At 37.0% G+C, this 18,191-nt stretch overlaps 1 protein-coding gene across 3 annotated transcripts in view; it reads left to right on the top strand.

Moving 5' to 3' along the window:
- LOC150095019 (protein deacetylase HDAC6-like) overlaps window positions 1-18,191 on the top strand; it is a 694,680-nt gene that overhangs the window by 512,644 nt on the left and 163,845 nt on the right. The window lies entirely within an intron of this gene.

Below are 18,191 nucleotides of genomic sequence, written 5' to 3'. Positions count from 1 at the left end.
AATTACCAAAATCCTAAAAAAACATGACTTGACCTCTTGTTACAGACCATATAGAAAATTGGCATCCCTTATCTGCTCCACTAAAGACCAACCACTTCCCTTAGGCCTATCTGGTGTATACCAGCTCCCTTGCAGGTATACACCAGGATAATATTGGAAATGTATATTAAAGTTTAATTTAATTTATATTCTAGTATATGTTGGGAATTCCTTAAGTTATTTAATAATCATGTATAACCAACATATAAGCCTTTCTACAAGAATGCTTTAATGTATGGGATAGCTATGATTTTACTGTAATCTATATTATTTTTTGGCGACGTTTTATAAAGAACTTCATTAATAGTATTTTTGCTAAACCAGTTTGTTAGCCATTATTTATAAATGTATTGCTAATATTTTCTTATTTAAGATCTTGTTCATTAGAGCAAATTGTTATAGCTCTGTTTTTGAGGGTGTTAATGACTCCAAATTTTTATGAAGGGTGAGGATATGAGTTAGCATGTATATATTGGCCGGTATGTGTAGGTTTGTGGTAAACAGTGAAGGATAGACAGCCTGAGGGAAGACGTGTGACTAGTGTATCCAGGAAAGGGAGCAAGTTCTGATTTTCAATTTCAATAGTAAATTGTATGCACTCATGTTGTTTGTTCAGGTGGCTAAGGAATGTGTTTAAAGTTTGGTGACTGTGGGGCCAGATAACAAAAACATTGTCAACGTATCTAAGTCAAACTGTAGGTTTTAGAGTAAAGGAATCAAGAGCGTGATGCTCAAAAGCTTCCATATAAAAGTCAGCAAATGAGGTGGGGGGGGATAGAGGTGAGCCCACGGTGGCCGTACCTTCTTTTTGTAGGTAAAATTTATTTTGCCACATGAAGTAACCAGAACATAGTATGTGGATGGACAAAGAGAGCCATAATGGCAGGCGGAAATTTGTTCTGTAGGAGAAGAATTGTGTCACTGATTGGGACATTTGTGAAAAGGGCAGAAATGTCAAAACAGACTAATAAATCATCTTTGCTGAATGTTATGTTTTTAATTTTGTTTATAAAGTATTGTGTGTTCTTTATATAGGAGGGGGAATGACCTACCAAAACTCCTTGAGTATTGAGTAATTATCACATAATTAGGGCTGTCTATTCCTTCAACTATTGGCCGAAGCGGAACGTTATGTTTGTGTACCTTGGGAACACCATATATTCTGGGAGAATGGGCATAATGTGGTATAAGTTTTTTAACAGTGTCTGACGGCCAAGAAGTAACAGACTTAAGTAATTTCACAGTTTTTCCCCTTTATCCTGTTTTTCGGATTATAATTCACAAGCTGATAGGTACTGTTATCGGAGACTAGTTCATTCATCTGATGGATGGAAGTTGATCTGTCAAGGACGACCATTGCATTACCTTTGTCCGATTTTGTTATAATTGTATCTTGATTAGCTTTTAATGACTTCATTGCTGCTAGTTCTGTTTTTGTAAGATTGCTACATATGATTTTCTTTTTATTCAAAACATTGCTGGTTTCTAAATGAGTTTTATCAGCTATATTATTTGGAAGAGACTTAATGCCTCTTTCAATGTGGTATATTACATCCAGTTTATTAAGCTGTGTGCTACTGTGAAGTTTAGACTTTTATGAAGTAATGCAAATTAACCGTTATTTAAGGTGTGGCTAGATAGGTTAATCACACGACTATTTCTTGCATGTGGTTGGCCGCTCCTCATCTTACTTGTTTGTTGTTCACTGGAGTTGTTTGCTGGGGAAGAGATAACCCGATTGGTTAGATTTGTATAAGATTTTTTCTCACCAGATGTCAGACCAATAGTTGTAACAGTTGGTCAGTAACTTTAGCATGCCATGTGTAGATTGTAGTGCAGCTTGTTTCTTTGTACATATGTGTATGCTCCAGATGATGACCTTAATGTGAAGGTTGAAATGTCGAGTGTTTACTTTGGTTTATATTAAACTAAAGTTTTTTCTCTAACATGGTAGTTGTTTCCATAATTTTCATGATGTATTCTGATCACCGTGTAAGCATGAAGGAAAGGGAACAACTTCTTCCCACTGTAAGCAATTATTTATATGTTGATAACTTCACAATTTATTGTCACTCTTGTAACTTCAGGGTAATTGAAAGACAACTTTAGCAAGCCCACGCGGTTAGCCTAGTGGCTGTGCGCTTCGCAACCATATGCCTGGGGAAGGAGTGTCCTAGGTTCGATTCCCGCCGACGACGTGAGAAGCTTAAGGATCTTCCTCAGCCATAGCCAAGTTAGCCGGTCTTGGATGTAGACAGTAGGGTTTTCCCCAGTTTATCTGGGGTTTATCAGCCTGCAAGCAGGCCTTGAGAACTCAACACTGCAGGCCATAGGATACACCGGGGCATAAGGCTGACCACCTTATCCTGTGAATGGTTTGAGGTCCGACGATTAACTAACCCTTGACACCGCAAGGTAAAAGAGGGTAAAAGGAAGATGATGATGATGAACTTTAGCAAGCATTTGATTCAGATTTTCAGTAGAAAAAGGTGGCTGTGTATACTTCTGTCAAAAATGCACTATTCACCCAGATCCTGAATTAAGAATGGGACAAACTGTTATTCCAGTACCAACTGAAGCCCAGTTCTTGAAACTCACCTTTGACAGAAAATTTACATTCCTTACACATATTCTTCAACTAAGAGAAAAGTGCAAGAGAGCATTGAATCTACCTTTGCACTTTATCCTGTACTAAATAGGGGTGATGATTGATCCTCATTGTTTTTCGGCTTTATCTTACACTTATATGTTCAAAGCTGGATTATGGGTCTCCTATTCATCATCAGGATATATGGATAGCTACTGGTGTCTTTCGCACATCACCCACTCAAAGTCTTTATGTTGAAGCAAATCAACCAGCTCTGTTACTTAGACAGAAACAGTCATCTCTTAATTATGCCCTAAAAATAAAATCTCTTCCAGAGCATCATACATGGACCAATCTCTTATTTTCTCTTATCCCTCCAGATCCCACTTAATGTCATATTTATACAGCAGAGTTGTATGCCATTCAGCTTGTACTTATGCATATAAAAGAAAACGCTAGCAAAAATGTGTAATTTATGCAGACTCATTGAGTTCTTTACAGGCCATCTCGTCTCCTTTGTATAATCCACATCCAGTGCTGTGTGAAGTGTTACACCTGTTGTACAAAATGATGACCCTTAATTTTGATATTCAGTTGTGCTGGATTCTCAGCCACATTAAGCAGAATTAAGTGAAATGAGTGTGACATAGAAATAGGAGAAATGAAGTTGTTTTTGCTAGGCTCTGAATAGGTCACAGTCATCTCACACATTCTTATTTACTGTGGGCTTATTCTTATTTTGAAATGACCCAGATCTATGGGAAAAATGCAACATACATCTTACCAGTTGCCATATTCTGGTGGAGTGCCAGCACTTCACATGAGAGGGATGAAATTTTTACCTATCCAGCTGAGCTATATATACTCAGGGAGATGTTATCAGACTCAAACAAATTGCATGACGTTCTTAATTTTTTACAAAAAATTAATTTATACAAATACATTAGATTATAAATTTTCTTTGTATGTAAATGCATTGCTTAACTTAATTTTTGTACATACTTATTATTTACTAATTTATTCCTGACTATTTATTAACCTTCTGTGCTGCTGTAACTGTCTCTTTGGTGCAGTATGGCCTTTGCTGTCCTTGCACTAATAAACTGTAAAAACTGACCAACCTTAGTAAACTGGATTCTCAGCTAAAGACTATTTAGGTGAGAGGGGACAGAGTCTAATGTGCCTAAGACATGAGGCCAAATAGAGAACACATCATCCACATATCTTAACCAGACAGAAGGTTTGAGAGGGACTAAATCAAGATTTTTTTTTTCAAAATATTCAATAAAAAATTGACAAGGGTGGGTGAGAGGGAAGACCCCATAGAGATACCCTCTATCTTTTTATAAATCCCCCCCCCCTGCTAATTTTTATAGAATATTTTGAGAACCAAGATCTTGATTAAGATTAAAAAAAGAAAAAAAAATTGACAGGGCAGGTGAGGGAGGAAAATGCATAGAGGCACCTTCTATCTGTTTATATATTCCCCTTCCTGCCATTTTTTTTAAACTATTACCTTTATCTGCTCCACTAAAGACCAAATCCCTCCCCTCTCTCTCTCTCTCTCACTCACTCTCACACACACACACACACACACACACCGTTCTTGGAGTACATAGAGTTCCCTGTTTCTGCAAATTAGCCTACCATGGACAGACAGGAAGATTAACCAACATATGGAAGAACATAAAAAATACACTTGCAGACCATGCTTTGAATATATGGCTCACAGAATCAATTGGAAAAAGATCACCATAAATTTAGAAGAGAAAGACTGTTTTTAGAATCTGTAGCAGCTCTCAGAAATCAGCTTAATTTGAATAAATATAGTTGCATTAAACTTCCCAAAATATGGGAAACACTAATACTTCAAGATCCCACTTTACATCCTAGACTGACAACAGGTGCCACAGAGGGTGCCCCAGCTAGTTAGGACTCATATTATTATACTCCCTGATGATGTCTCAGTGACTGAGACGAAAGAATTTAATTGGAAGAATTAAATATTATTTTAATCCTCTTTCAGTGCTGTTTTATTCAATTAAACCTCTAACATGAGTTTCTCCTGGCACTTAAGCCTTTGGGTGTCCTAGTGGTAAGCCATTTTCCAAATAGCAAGTGAATCCCTGCCTATACAAACACAATTTTTGTCATTCTAAATAACAAACTGTGCAGTCCTATAACTGTTCTCCAAATTAGATAGTTCAAACTTGTAGAAAGGATGTGCTTATTATTATGGGTGTCCTAGTGGTAAGTCATTTTCCAAATAGCAAGTGAATCCCTGCCTATACAACCATGACCAAACATTGACTAGATAACCCAGAATTCTTACCAATATTGGAGAAAAGAGAAAATCCAGAATTCTGTTGCAAAAATAAAATTCTCTGCTGATGCCAAAATGAAAAAGCTGGAGATAGAACTTATTAAGGAAACATGAACAGATTATAATAAATTTAGTTTAATCCTTTATCCAAGTGTAAGCAAACAAAGTTTGTGCCTGAAAATATCTTCAGGACTGAGGAAAGGTGGTACATCCCTTGGCAACTTGTAGCAAAGGTGGACCAAGATCTCATCACTGCTTGTCTCGGTATCTCATCACTGCTTGTCTCAGTATCTCCCATAATGCAAAACACATCTCCTTGCGGACATGTATACTGCTATGCATTAAGGGAAGGGCCAATACCCAGACCAGTTTCGACCTTTATTGAGGTCTTGTCAGTTGGGAGGCTGACCCAGAGTGGTGATACTAAGGCAGAAGCAATGGAGAGGTCATATTTACCTATATGAGTTGCCAACTGGTGTACCACCTTATTATTAAATTACTCTGGATTTAGAGAAGGATGTTGGAAGTTTATTTTGCACTTGGTTCGACTATAATAAATTTAGTTTAATCCTTTATCCAAGTGTAAGCAAACAAAGTTTGCACCTGAAAATATCTTCAGGACTGAGGTAAGGTGGTACATCCCTTGGCAACTTGTAGCAAAGGTGGACCAAGCTCTCTCATCACTCCTTGTCTGAGTATCTCCCATAATGCAAAGCACATCTCCTTGCAGACATGTATGCTGCTATGCATTAAGGGAAGGGCCACTACCCAGACCAGTTTTGATCTTTGAGGACTCGTCAGTGGGAGGCAGACCCAGAGTGGTTCGACCTTTATTGAGGTCTCGTCAGTGGGAGGTAGACTTTATAGACAGACGTGGCGATGTAACCGTCTTCTTTTCTTTGAATGTGTAAATCCAGAAAGGAGATTTGCTGTGGAGATTCTTTTTCTAGCGTAAAGTTGATGCGAGGGTGAGGAAGGCTTATTTTATCTTGAAACAGTTGTAATTCCTGTTCGGGATGATCCCAGACTGCAAATACATCGTCAACATATCATAATCAAATTTTTGGTTTGGGTTCAAAAGTGAATATTTTTTCTTCAAGGTGTTCTAGAAACAGGTTTGCTAAGTTTGCTGATAAAGGAGATCACATTGCTGTTCCTTTTTCTTGTTTGTAAGTTTCCAGGTGAAAAAAAAAAAAATAAATATATATATATATATATATATATATATATATATATATATATATATTTCTGTCTATCACAGAAGACATATTCAGGTCGCTACATTCACAATTCTTCCGCTCATCGTCCATCTCAGAAATTTGGCATCATTAAATCACTAGTTTCCAGAGCACACAAATTCTGCTCCTCTGAAGATTCTCTAAACCAAGAACTAGAAATAATCAAAAATACAGCTATACTAAATGGATATAATCTTAAAACAAATCAAAAAATCATCAGTCACCTTCCCACACATCAACCCAGACAAGAAGAAGTTCATAGGATTCCCATACCTTACGTCAACGGCATCTCCAAACGTCTTTTAAAAATTATGAAGAAATACAATTTTGCCACTACTTACAAACCTATCAACCAAATCTATAACTTGTTACCTTCTCCTAAGGACAAACTCTCACCTCTGATGTTACCTGGCGTTTAAGAGATCCCATGCTCCTGCAAATTGTCTTATTTTGGTCAAACAGGTAGGTCTATTCAGAAACGCATCCACATTCGTCTTTTCAAACCGCAGAAATCTTGTCTCTCCCAACACGGAGTTGAAAATCCAAACCATAGGATTTTCAACTCCTATGGTTTGGAGTTGAAAATCCTATGGGAGAAGTCGAAATTTTTATACAGATCTTTATATAAATATGAACGTTTATATAAAGAAAGTGCTGAAGCCCTATTACACAGACCAAATTTAAACTGAAACATTGTTCTTACTATTCCTAAAGTATGGGAAATTGTCATACAAAATTGTGTAAAATAATCTTTATATATATATATATATATATATATATATAACGGGTACCCAAAATTCATGCAAGATTTAAATTTAGCGCCATTTGTGTGGTAAAGTGTTGCCAACGAGAAAAAAAAGACAACGTGACAGCTGACAGTTCAGGGTTATTAAAAACGGAGCGCTACATGAAAGAACGACGCATTTTCATTGTTGAGCAATATTTTTAAAATAATGAAGGTGTGGCAGCTACAGTTCGCAATTTTCATACAAAATATGGTCGGAATAGTGATTTAACTTCATCAACTGTGAAAAGATTAATTAAAAAATTCAAGGAAACTGGATCAATTAGTGATCTTATACACTCTGGCTATCCTTCAACAAGTCGTTCAACAGAAAACATCGAAGCAGTTCGTGAGAGTGTTGCTGAGAGTCCAGGAACATCAATTCGGCACTGTGGTCTTGAAGCGGGCATTTCGAGAAACTCTCTACAGCGTATTCTCACGAAAGATTGTAAGCATCTTTATGCTTACAAAGTTCAATTGACTTGAGAACTGAAGCCTACTGACCACACACACAGCGAAGAGAGTTCGTTGAATGGATTATGGAACAACAACAAGTGGATGCTTATTTTTCGAACAAAATCATCTTCAGCGATGAGGCTCATTTTCATCTTGATGGCTTCGTTAATCGACAAAATTGTCGCATTTGGGGTTCAGAAAATCCACAAGTGATTGTTGAGAAACAAATGCATCCACAACGTGTCACTGTTTGGTGCTGATTTTGGGCTGGAGGCATCATCGGTCCATTCTTCTTTGAAAATGCGGCTGGTAAGGCAATAACAGTTAATGGTGCTCGCTATCGCGACATAATAATCCAGTTTTTTGTGCCTAAATTGCAAGATATGGATGTGGACGACATGTGTTTTCAACAAGGCAGTGCCACATGCCATACAGCCCGAGAAACAATTCAATTACTGCATGAGTCATTTCCTGGTCGTGTAATTTCCTGTTTTGGCGATCAGAATTGGCGCCCAGATCATGTGACTTAACGCCGTTGGACTTTTTTCTTTGGGGTTTTTTGAAGTCTAAGGTTTATGCCAACAAGCCCACGACCACCGCCTTGAAGGAGGAAATTGAGAACTGTATCAACGAAATTCAGCCACATTTATGCAAAACGGTCATGGAAAATTTCGACAAAAGAGTGCATATGTGCCAGCAAAGCCGTGGAGGCCATTTACCCGATATGCTATTCCATGCATAATCCTATACTGTATACTTTATGAATCAATAAGAAATTACAATTTTTAATTAAAAACCTGTGTTTTCTATCAAAATTACATCTTGTGTGAATTTTGGGACACCCTGTATATATATTATTCTCAGTGGGAAATATTTTTAAAAAGTTCTAATGACTGATACCAAGAGATAAAGAGATGACATGGTATATTTGAAAAGATACCACTAGTTTTGTTGAATTGATCAACATCTTCAGGTATCACAATCAAAGAAATATATAAAAAATTACAGAGACTTAAAATTGCATTAACAGAACAAGTACAAAAGACAGTAGCATGTTTGAAAACAAAATGCGAGCTTGAGTTCCAAATAAACGTAGACTGCGCGAGGTCACGAGTGCACCAATACTGAACAGAGGCAACGGGTGTGTGTGTGTGTCAGAGAGATTGAAACTTAGGCTGTTGTTGATATGGGAAGAATCTAGAGAAATATCTCTAGATTCGATACTCTTTCTCTCATCATAGCACACATGGATGTTAGAAGTTTGAGTCCAGTTCACAATATGTTGGTGGCCTTCGTCTGAGTCAACTGAAAAGAGAACGTGGCTAGAGAGAGCGCTGGAGTTAATAGCTTTTTCTTCAGAATCGTTGAGAAATATATCTGTGAGAATCAGAGAGAGAGTAGGCTGCCCATGGCCAGACCTGAGTTTTGTAAGTAGATCTTATTGTCATATTTGAAGTATCCTGACAGGGTTTATTTGGAACTCAAGCTCGCATTTTGTTTACAAACACACTACTGTCTTTTGTACTTGTTCTGTTAATGCAATTTTAATTAAGTCTGTAATTTTTTATATATTTCTTTGATTGTGATACCTGAAGATGTTGATCAATTCAACGAAACTAGTAAACTAATAGTATCTTTTCAAATATACTATGTCATCTCTTTATCTCTCAGTATCAGTCATTAAAACTTTTTATCTATATATATATAATGTATGTATGTATTCAAGATACCAAGTAATTTTATATGAACTTGGTTTTTAATCCTATTTCCCAAGAAAGCAAACAGACAAGAAAGTCAACTTTGCACCTGCAAGTCTAAGGCAACTGATCCCTAAGGTAGTGCCAGTTGAGGCAACTCGTGGTAAAGGTGGATAAATTTCTGATCACTATTCTTAGTATTTTTCTTCTAATGTAAAGCACATCCCCTTGCGGAGATGTATGATGCTAAACATTAAAGGCAGTGGTCACTACCCATACCGGTTTCGACCTTTGTTGAGGTCTCGTCAGTAGGAGCCAGACCTAAAAATGCTAAGAGTGAAGTAATGCAGAGTTCATGTATTTTACCAAAACAAGTTGCCACAAGGTGTTTTAACCTTATAAATAAAATCTCAGGATGAGAGATAGATGTAGAAAGTTTTAACTTCGGTATATATTATGTATTCAAGATACTAAGTAATTTTATATGAACTTGGTTTTTTATCCTATTTCCCAAGAAAGCAAACAGAGAAAAAAAGTCAAGTTTGCACCTGCAAGTCTAAGGCAACTGATCCCAAAGGTAGTGCCAGTCGAGGCAAAGTTCATATAAAATTACTTGGTATCTTGAATACATAATATATACCCAAAATTGTATTTATTCATAATTTTTGAAAGACGTTTGGAGATGCCTTTGATATAAGGTATGGGAATCCTAGACTTCTTCTTGTCTGGGTTGATGTGTGGGAAGATGACTGATGATTTTTTGAGTTGTTTTAAGATTATATCCATTTAGTATAGCTGTATTTTTGATTATTTCTAGTGGGATGAAATATTTATGAATTAAATAGTCATTACCATGGTTATGACGTGTGTTTTTTAATGATGAATTCACCATGGGTTTCGTTATATAAAAATAAAGTACCCTGTTCCTGTAAACTGGCGTGCTTTGGACAGACAGGCAGATCAGCTACTATCTGCTGGAGGAACATAAGTCATATATCTGCAACCACGACTATGGTCAGTCAGTCACACCTGGCTGACCATGTCTTGGATACAACCAATAGGATCTCATGGAAAAAACCACCATGGTCCATCACAGCAAATTCAAAAGGGAGAGACTATTCTTAGAATCAGCAGCAGCACTCAGGAATCAACCAAATCTTAACAAATATGGTTGCATTAAGCTTCCTGAGATTTGGGAAACACTTATCACCAGATGTCCCACTTTACATTCCAGGCCACCTACAACCGCCCTTAGAGGGCGCTACCACCTAGATAGGACTTTAGTGTCACCCACGTGGCTGGGCTTAGTATTGTTCGTTATTTGTATTTATGTTACATTAGTTTTTTTGTAATCCTTGAAGATGTCTCATTGACTGAGACAAAGTATGGAGGTATAAAAGTCTTATGGTGGCTGCACTGCATAGTTCAGAAGGCTTGGACAGAGGGACGAATTCCAGATGATTGCAGTAGAGCTTTCATAGTACCCATATATAAAAAGGGAAATAAAACTGAATGTGAGAATTACAGAGGTATTTCATTACTGAATGTTTCTGGTAAGATATATGCAAGTATACTTGAGAAATAGTTGAGAAGGATTGTGGAAGAGAAGTTTGGTGACAAATAGAGGCTGTCGGGATCAGATTTTCACTTTACGACAAATAGAAATCATGGGAATATAACAAAGATATGTATTTAAGTTTTGTAGATCTGAAAAAGGCACATGACAAGGCGCCAAGAGAGAAACTATTGAAAACGCTACAGTTATATGGTGTTAATGGGGTATTATATCAAGCAATACTTAGTCTTTATTTGAGTTGTAAGTCAGCAGTTAGAATTGAAGGAAGTACAGGAAGATGGTTTAATGTTAAATCTGGTGTGAGACAAGGATGTACATTATCCCCTCTGTTATTCATTATCTATATGGATCACATTATGAAGGAAAGTGGTATTAAAACTGATATTAAAATTGGAGATGTTAATCTAACCTCTTTGCTTTATGCTGATGATGTTATACTTCTAAATAAATCTGCTACAAGTCTACAAGATTCTCTGACTAAATTGTATAAACGTTGTAATAGATATGGTATGAAGGTCAGCATTAAAAAGACAAAGACAATGAAAATAGGCAGAAACATTGAAAATATCAACTGCATTGTGAATGGAGAACCTATAGAACAAGTAAAAGATTTCAGCTACTTAGGCATGATTTTTAGTGAAGATGGTAAATTAAATATGGAAATAGACAATAGAATCAACAAAGCTGGTATGGTAGGAAGTCAACTAAATAAATTTATATGGAATAAGAGAGAAATTAGTTGTATACAAGACAGTGTTCAAACCAATTTTAACTTATGGATCTGAGAGCTGGGTTAGAAGTAAAACACTTGACCAAAGACTAGAGATCACAGATATATTAGAGTCCTGAGAAAGATTATGGGAACGAACAGATGGCATCAATATCAACATCATATTAAAAACGAGGATGTTAGGAAAGAACTTGATATTGTCAGCATCCAGAAATGCATTAGCAAAGCTAATCTCAGGTGGAATGGTCACTTAAACAGAATGGGAGAGGAAAGATTAGCAAAACAAGTGTTTTCTACCAGGTTGGCAGGAAAAAGACCTAGAGGAAGACCAAGATATAGGTGAATTGATATAGTAAAAAGTGCCTTAGAAGACAATATAAGGCCTGATAATATTGGAGTCTTTATAGGTAACAGACTGATTTGGAGGAAAATTGTAGATAGGAAGTTAGTAATTTTTCATGTGGTACTATCATATCCTGTACACAACTTGAGGGTATATATCAGGAATTTGATGATAATAAATGTAACACTGTTTTAAGCCTCTTTCTTTTAAGGTTACACGGTGATCAGCATTCATATTTTTGAATTTAGGGACACAAAACACATGTGTTGAAAAGATTATTTTACTGATTAATAATAAAATAATAACTTTACGTTTCGACCCCTGTATTGAGGTCATCTTCAGAAGGATACATTCAGAAGTATAAGAACAAGCTACATGCTGTTGCACTCTATACAAGTAAATTACATCTACGTTGTTAACTAATTTTTTTTCTTAGCCTGCCCTCTAGTGAAAAAAAAAAATTAAATAAATAAATAAATAAAATAAAATAAACAAAAATAAAATAAAAACTACAATAAAGCATCGACCCAAGCCAAAGTGTTACAACTGAAATTTGAGCTATCCAGTTACGTTAATCAGGAAATTTGGAATATTCTAGACAGGATCACAGACGACTCGGCCAAGCGCCTACTACTCAAAAACAAAGAACAATTAATAACAAAGTTTCAAGCATTAAAACTACAGGAAAGCACAAGACAATTACGACGCCATAACGGAAGGAGCAGCCAATCACCCAACAACACAGTTAGGAGCAACCTACCACCATCGGACCGCTATTTGGTTATCAACTAATCGGATTACAACCTCACACAAGGTGAACTCTCTCTACTGGAGAAAGGTTTAAATTACGCCATTGCTCCGAGGTCAGTAAATAAACTAGATATAATATATCATATCGAGAGAGGTTTAAGATCTCTCCCCGCCAATGTAACTGACAAAATACGGATGGAAACTGCCTGTTTACTAAATTCAACCAAAAAATTAATCAGCAACCTAAACAAAGCGGATAAACTGGCTCTCAAATCCCTAAAAAATAACCGTGACATTATTATCACTAAAGCCGATAAAGGGAACGTCACTGTTGTTTTAAATCGGACAACCTACATTGAAAGAATGAACCATTTGGTATCGGACCACAACACCTACCAAATGGTAAATTACAACCCCATGCAATGTAACAAAAAGAAAACTACTGAACTACTTAAATCAGTTAACATGTGGCCGGAAGAAACAATCAAAAAATTAATACCGCAGTATGCCCGTGCGCCCAGAATTTATGGCCTTCCAAAAGTACACAAAACAGACATGCCATTACATCTAATTGTGGAAGGAATTGACAGTTCGAATTACTACTTAGCCAAAAAATTAGTGGCCACAATCAAGGAATTGGTTGGTCATTCCCCTTCCTACGGCATAGGACTACGGTAGTTAGTGACTTATATATAAGTTCTAAAGCCGGTACAAGATCTAGAGGGAATCTGCAATTTTTGTATACCAATGCTAGAAGCATTCGAAATAAGAGAGAAGAATTTTTGGCATTAGTCAGTGAAATCTCACCAAAAGTTGTAGGCATTAGTGAAACTTGGCTGTCAGCAGAAAATGTGGTCACTGGAATTGAATGTGAAGGGTACAGTATTTTCAGGGAGGATAGAGAAGATAGAACAGGAGGAGGAGTACTGTTGATGATAGCCGATGTGTTGCAGCCAAAGAAAGTAGTATATCATGATGATAGACATGTGAATGAGAGTTCATTTGAGGCAGTCTGGTGCGAAATAGTGACCAACGCAACCAAATATAGAGTTGGATGCTGCTATAGGCCAGGGAGTACGGGGGAAGATATTGAATTCATGCATCAGCAACTTAGTGCAATGAGTGAAGGCTTAGTGATTATTATGGGGGATTTTAATTATGGTGATATCAATTGGAAGGAGGAAATATCACGTAGCAAAAAGGAAATGGAGTTCATACATCTTCTACAAGATAATTACTTGAAACAGCACGCAACTGAAGGGACATGTGGTGTGAGAGTGTTGGACCTGGTTATTGGTTCAGAGGTTATATGCATAAGTAAGGTGTCCTCGTTACCTCCAGTTGGTGAAAGCAATCATGTGGTATTGACTTGGGAGGTTGCAAAATCTGTGGATTTTTCTATTAAGAAGGGGTATGTACGGAACTACAGGTTAGGCAATTATAACAAGCTTCGGAGTGAGCTTGCAGCCATCCCATGGCAAAACATATTGCAAGGGAAAGATGTTAGCAGTGCTTGGGATAAAATCAGCGGGTATCTGAGGAAAGCAATATCAGATTGTGTCCCTATGGTCAGGAGGTCAAACAAGGCAGGCATTAGATGGATGAGCAGTAGTATCAAGCTTGAACTGCAAAAAAAGAAAATGTTATGGAGAATTTACAAGGAGAAGGGCGATCAGGACACCCATGAGCAGTACAAGGCTCAAGCTAGGAAGGTTACCAGCATAGTAAGAAAAGCTAAATCAGATTATGAGAAGACCTTAGCCAAAGAGATCAAGGGTAATCCCAAAGAGTTCTTCCGCTATGTGGCAAGTAAGAGGAAGAATGACTTCGGAAGGATAACCTTAGTGGGTGCTGATGGTATTGAGGTGACAAAATCAGATGTAATAGTCGAGTTACTGAGTGATCACTTCTCAAAAGTCTATCACCCAAGTGAGGATATCTCTATACCTATAGCAATACCTAATGTGAGAATTGAAGCTAAAGAATCAGAGGTATTAAATATATTGCAAAACTTAAATGCAAACACTGTGGTAGGCTTAGATGGAATATCAGCTCGGGTGTTGCGTGAATGTGCAAATGAATTGTCAACCCCTCTTACCTGGATATTTAATTTAAGTTTGAACTCTGGTATGGTCCCTAGGGAGTGGAAGTTAGGCAAAGTGGTTCCTTTGCATAAGGGTGGCTCTAAAACTGCAGTATTGAATTACAGACCAATCACCATCTCAGGAGTAGTGGTAAAAGTATTGGAAAAGTTGGTTAAAGACAAAATTCAAGAATGGGTGGATCAGGATATGATACTCTATAGAGGCCAACATGGTTTTGTTAAAGGTAGATCCTGCCTTAGCAATCTATTAACTATTCATAATAGAATAACATCCAAGTTGGACAAAGGAACTGGCTACACAGTGGTACTTCTGGATTTTGCTAAGGCTTTTGACAGGATACCCCATAGAACACTGTTACGCAAATTGGAGCAGATGGGAATGGATATTAAATTGGTGATATGGATAGGAGAATGGCTCAGGGAGAGATACCATAAGGTGGTGTATGGAGGAGCCGAGTCCAGAATGAGGCAGGTGACCAGTGGTGTACCTCAGGGCTCTGTGCTTGGGCCAATGTTGTTTAATTTGTATATAAATGATATAGGAAACGGCTTAAAGGGAGATATTCAGTTGTTTGCTGATGATGCAAAGTTGTGTAGTGCAATAAAAAATCAAGCTGATGTTGAAAGTTTGCAGGAGGATTTAAATAAGCTGGTAAAATGGGCAAAAGAAAATGGATGTCAGTTCAATGTGGAAAAGTGTAAAGTCATGCATTTTGGGATTAAAAGATTACCAGCTGTGTACTACATCGATGGAAAGGTACTCCAAGAGATTGATGAGGCTAGGGACTTAGGGGTATTGGTAGATAGGGAGATGAAGTTCAGAGGACACATTGCTAAGGTGTCCAAGATTGCACATAGGATTACTTGGTTGTTGAGGAACACACTGACATCCAGAGATAAAGAGGTTATTATTCCCCTTTATAAAGCATTGATACTTCCACATTTGGATTACTGTGCTCAGGTCTGGTCACCTGGATTCCTTTGAGATCAGGAGGCTGTGGAGAGGGTTCAGAGAAGAGTGACCAAGTTGGTGAGTGATATAAAAAATACTCCCTACATTGATAGATTGAGAGCTTGTGGATTGCAGAGATTGGTTGATAGGCGAAGAAGAGGTGATATGATAGAAACATTCAAATTACTAAAAGGTTTTTATAGGATTGATGCAGGGGAAATGTTTCAGCTGTGTGATAGTGATGGAAGAACAAGAGGTCATCTCTGGAAATTAAAGAAGAGTGTGGTTAACAAAGGTGTCAGAACAAGGTTTTTTGCCTGGAGGGTGGTGAATGAGTGGAATTCATTGCCTGACTTAGTTGTGAGCTCTTCGTCTGTAAATGAATTCTAAATGAATTCAAGAAGAGATATGACAGATATTGTTTTGCTAGTTTGGGTCTCCCGCGATGAGTCTACTGACTCCATGGAGATACCCGTAATAATAATAATAATAATAATAATAAAAAATACACAACAATTCATAAAAAAAATTAAAAATATTACACTCAACGACCAAGATCTATTAGTCAGCTTTGACATAACTTCCCTTTTCATCAATGTCCCAATCAATGATACCATCCTACTCTTACAGAACATATTTCCACACAACATCACGGCTCTCTTTGCCCACGTACTCCGCTCCAGGTATTTCGTTTGGCAAAACAATTTTTACCTTCAAAAAGAGGGTACCGCCATGGGCTCACCACTCCCTCCCCCCAATAGCGAACTTTTATATGGAAGATTTTGAGCAACGAGCTCTAGAATCGGTATGCCTAAAGCCCAAAATTTGGCTCAGATACGTCGACGATATTTGCGCCATTTGGCCCCACTGCCGCCACGCACTGGATACATTCCTTAGCCACCTGAACAAACAACACAAACGCATCCAATTCACCATTGAAATTGAAAAAAAGAACTCTCTTCCGTTCCTAGACACACTTGTCACATGTCTTCCTTCAGGCTGTCTCTCCTTCTCAGTTTACCGCAAACCTACACACACAGGCCAGTACATACACAAAACTTCTTATCACTACCCAACACAAAAACTAGGGGTCATAAGCACCCTTAAACACAGAGCTCAAACCATTTGTTCAAATGAACAAGCTCTTAACCATGAATATGAGACCATCCTCCACAAAGATATCACTAATAACAAAAAAAATTTCAAGAATGCTATTGTTATACCATATGTTAGAGGCATTTCAGAAAAAATAGACAGAACACTACACAAATACATCATCAAAACCACCTTTAAACCCCCGACAAAATTAAGACACCTACTCAGTTCTGCCAAGTATCCCCTGCCACACGTAGCCCACCCAGGGGTTTACAAAATAGATTGCACATGTAACATACCATGCATAGGGGAAACAGGGCAAACCATCCCAATCAGAAAGGATGAACACAAACGTCACATAAAATACCTCCATTTTGGAAAAACCAGCCTTTCTGACCACACACTCCAAACATACCACAGAATTGACTGGAAAGGTACCAAGTCCCTACACTGCACCGAAACCTGGTTTGAGCGGAAATTCAAGGAAGCATGTGAAATGCTCAAACATGATCCGAATCTGAATAAAAATGATGGTCTAACAATTCCAAGAATGTGGAGGACCCATCTACAACCTTCATAGCAACCACGAAGAAAAATCTCAATACAAGACCTAGTGAAGTGTTTTTCTTGAACATTCAATAGCAACCTGTACTGTACAAATCCAGAAGGTAATCGTAATATAACAATATAAACTGTATAATTCCAGAAGAATCCTAGTATGGGAGGACTTTAGCAGAGTTTATTGTAGTTTTTATTTTATTTTATTTATTTATTTATTTTTATTTTTTATTTTTTTTTCACTAGAGGGCAGGCTAAGAAAAAAGATTAGTTAACAATGTAGATGTAATTTACTTGTATAGAGTGCAACAGCATGTAGCTTGTTCTTACACTTCTGAATGTATCCTTCTGAAGATGACCTCAATACAGGGGTTGAAACGTAAAGTTATTATTTTATTATTAATCAGTAAAATAATCTTTTCAACACGTATGTTTTGTGTCCCTAAATTCATAAATATGACTGTTTTAAGCCACCAAAAAGTACATGAGAACTAAGGATTAAATAATCTGAAACCCTACTCTACAAACCAAACGTGATCCTTTTTATCGAAGCCACTACTCCACTTCGGATCTGTAATAACATAGGCAGTGGTCTTATACCAGATGATGAAAACTACCTAAGCATGAACAGTCATGTATCAATAATATTCAAAATTGCAGTGTGTTGATAGGAAAATAGAGACCTCTACCAATCAGATAAACTCATATTTATTCATTGTGTAAAATAATATAGGCTCTCCACAGGTAATACAGAGTGTAATAAAAGTCCACATTAATCAGTGTTCATGTGTAAATAATGAAATTTATATTGTTCACTGTGTCTATTGTCAAGATATTCACTGTATAGAACTTTCTTTTATGTATATACGATATAAAATTTTTATTAAATGGATAATATCATAAATGTATATATTCATATACATTTATGATATTATCTAAAAACATTTTCATGTTAGGAA

This window comes from Typopeltis vanoorti, chromosome 21 (genome assembly GCF_054136105.1).
Source record: "Typopeltis vanoorti isolate ZY-2024b chromosome 21, IOZ_Tvanoo_1.0, whole genome shotgun sequence".
NCBI classification, from domain to species: domain Eukaryota; kingdom Metazoa; phylum Arthropoda; class Arachnida; order Uropygi; family Thelyphonidae; genus Typopeltis; species Typopeltis vanoorti.
This window is presented reverse-complemented; position numbering and strand designations above follow the sequence as displayed.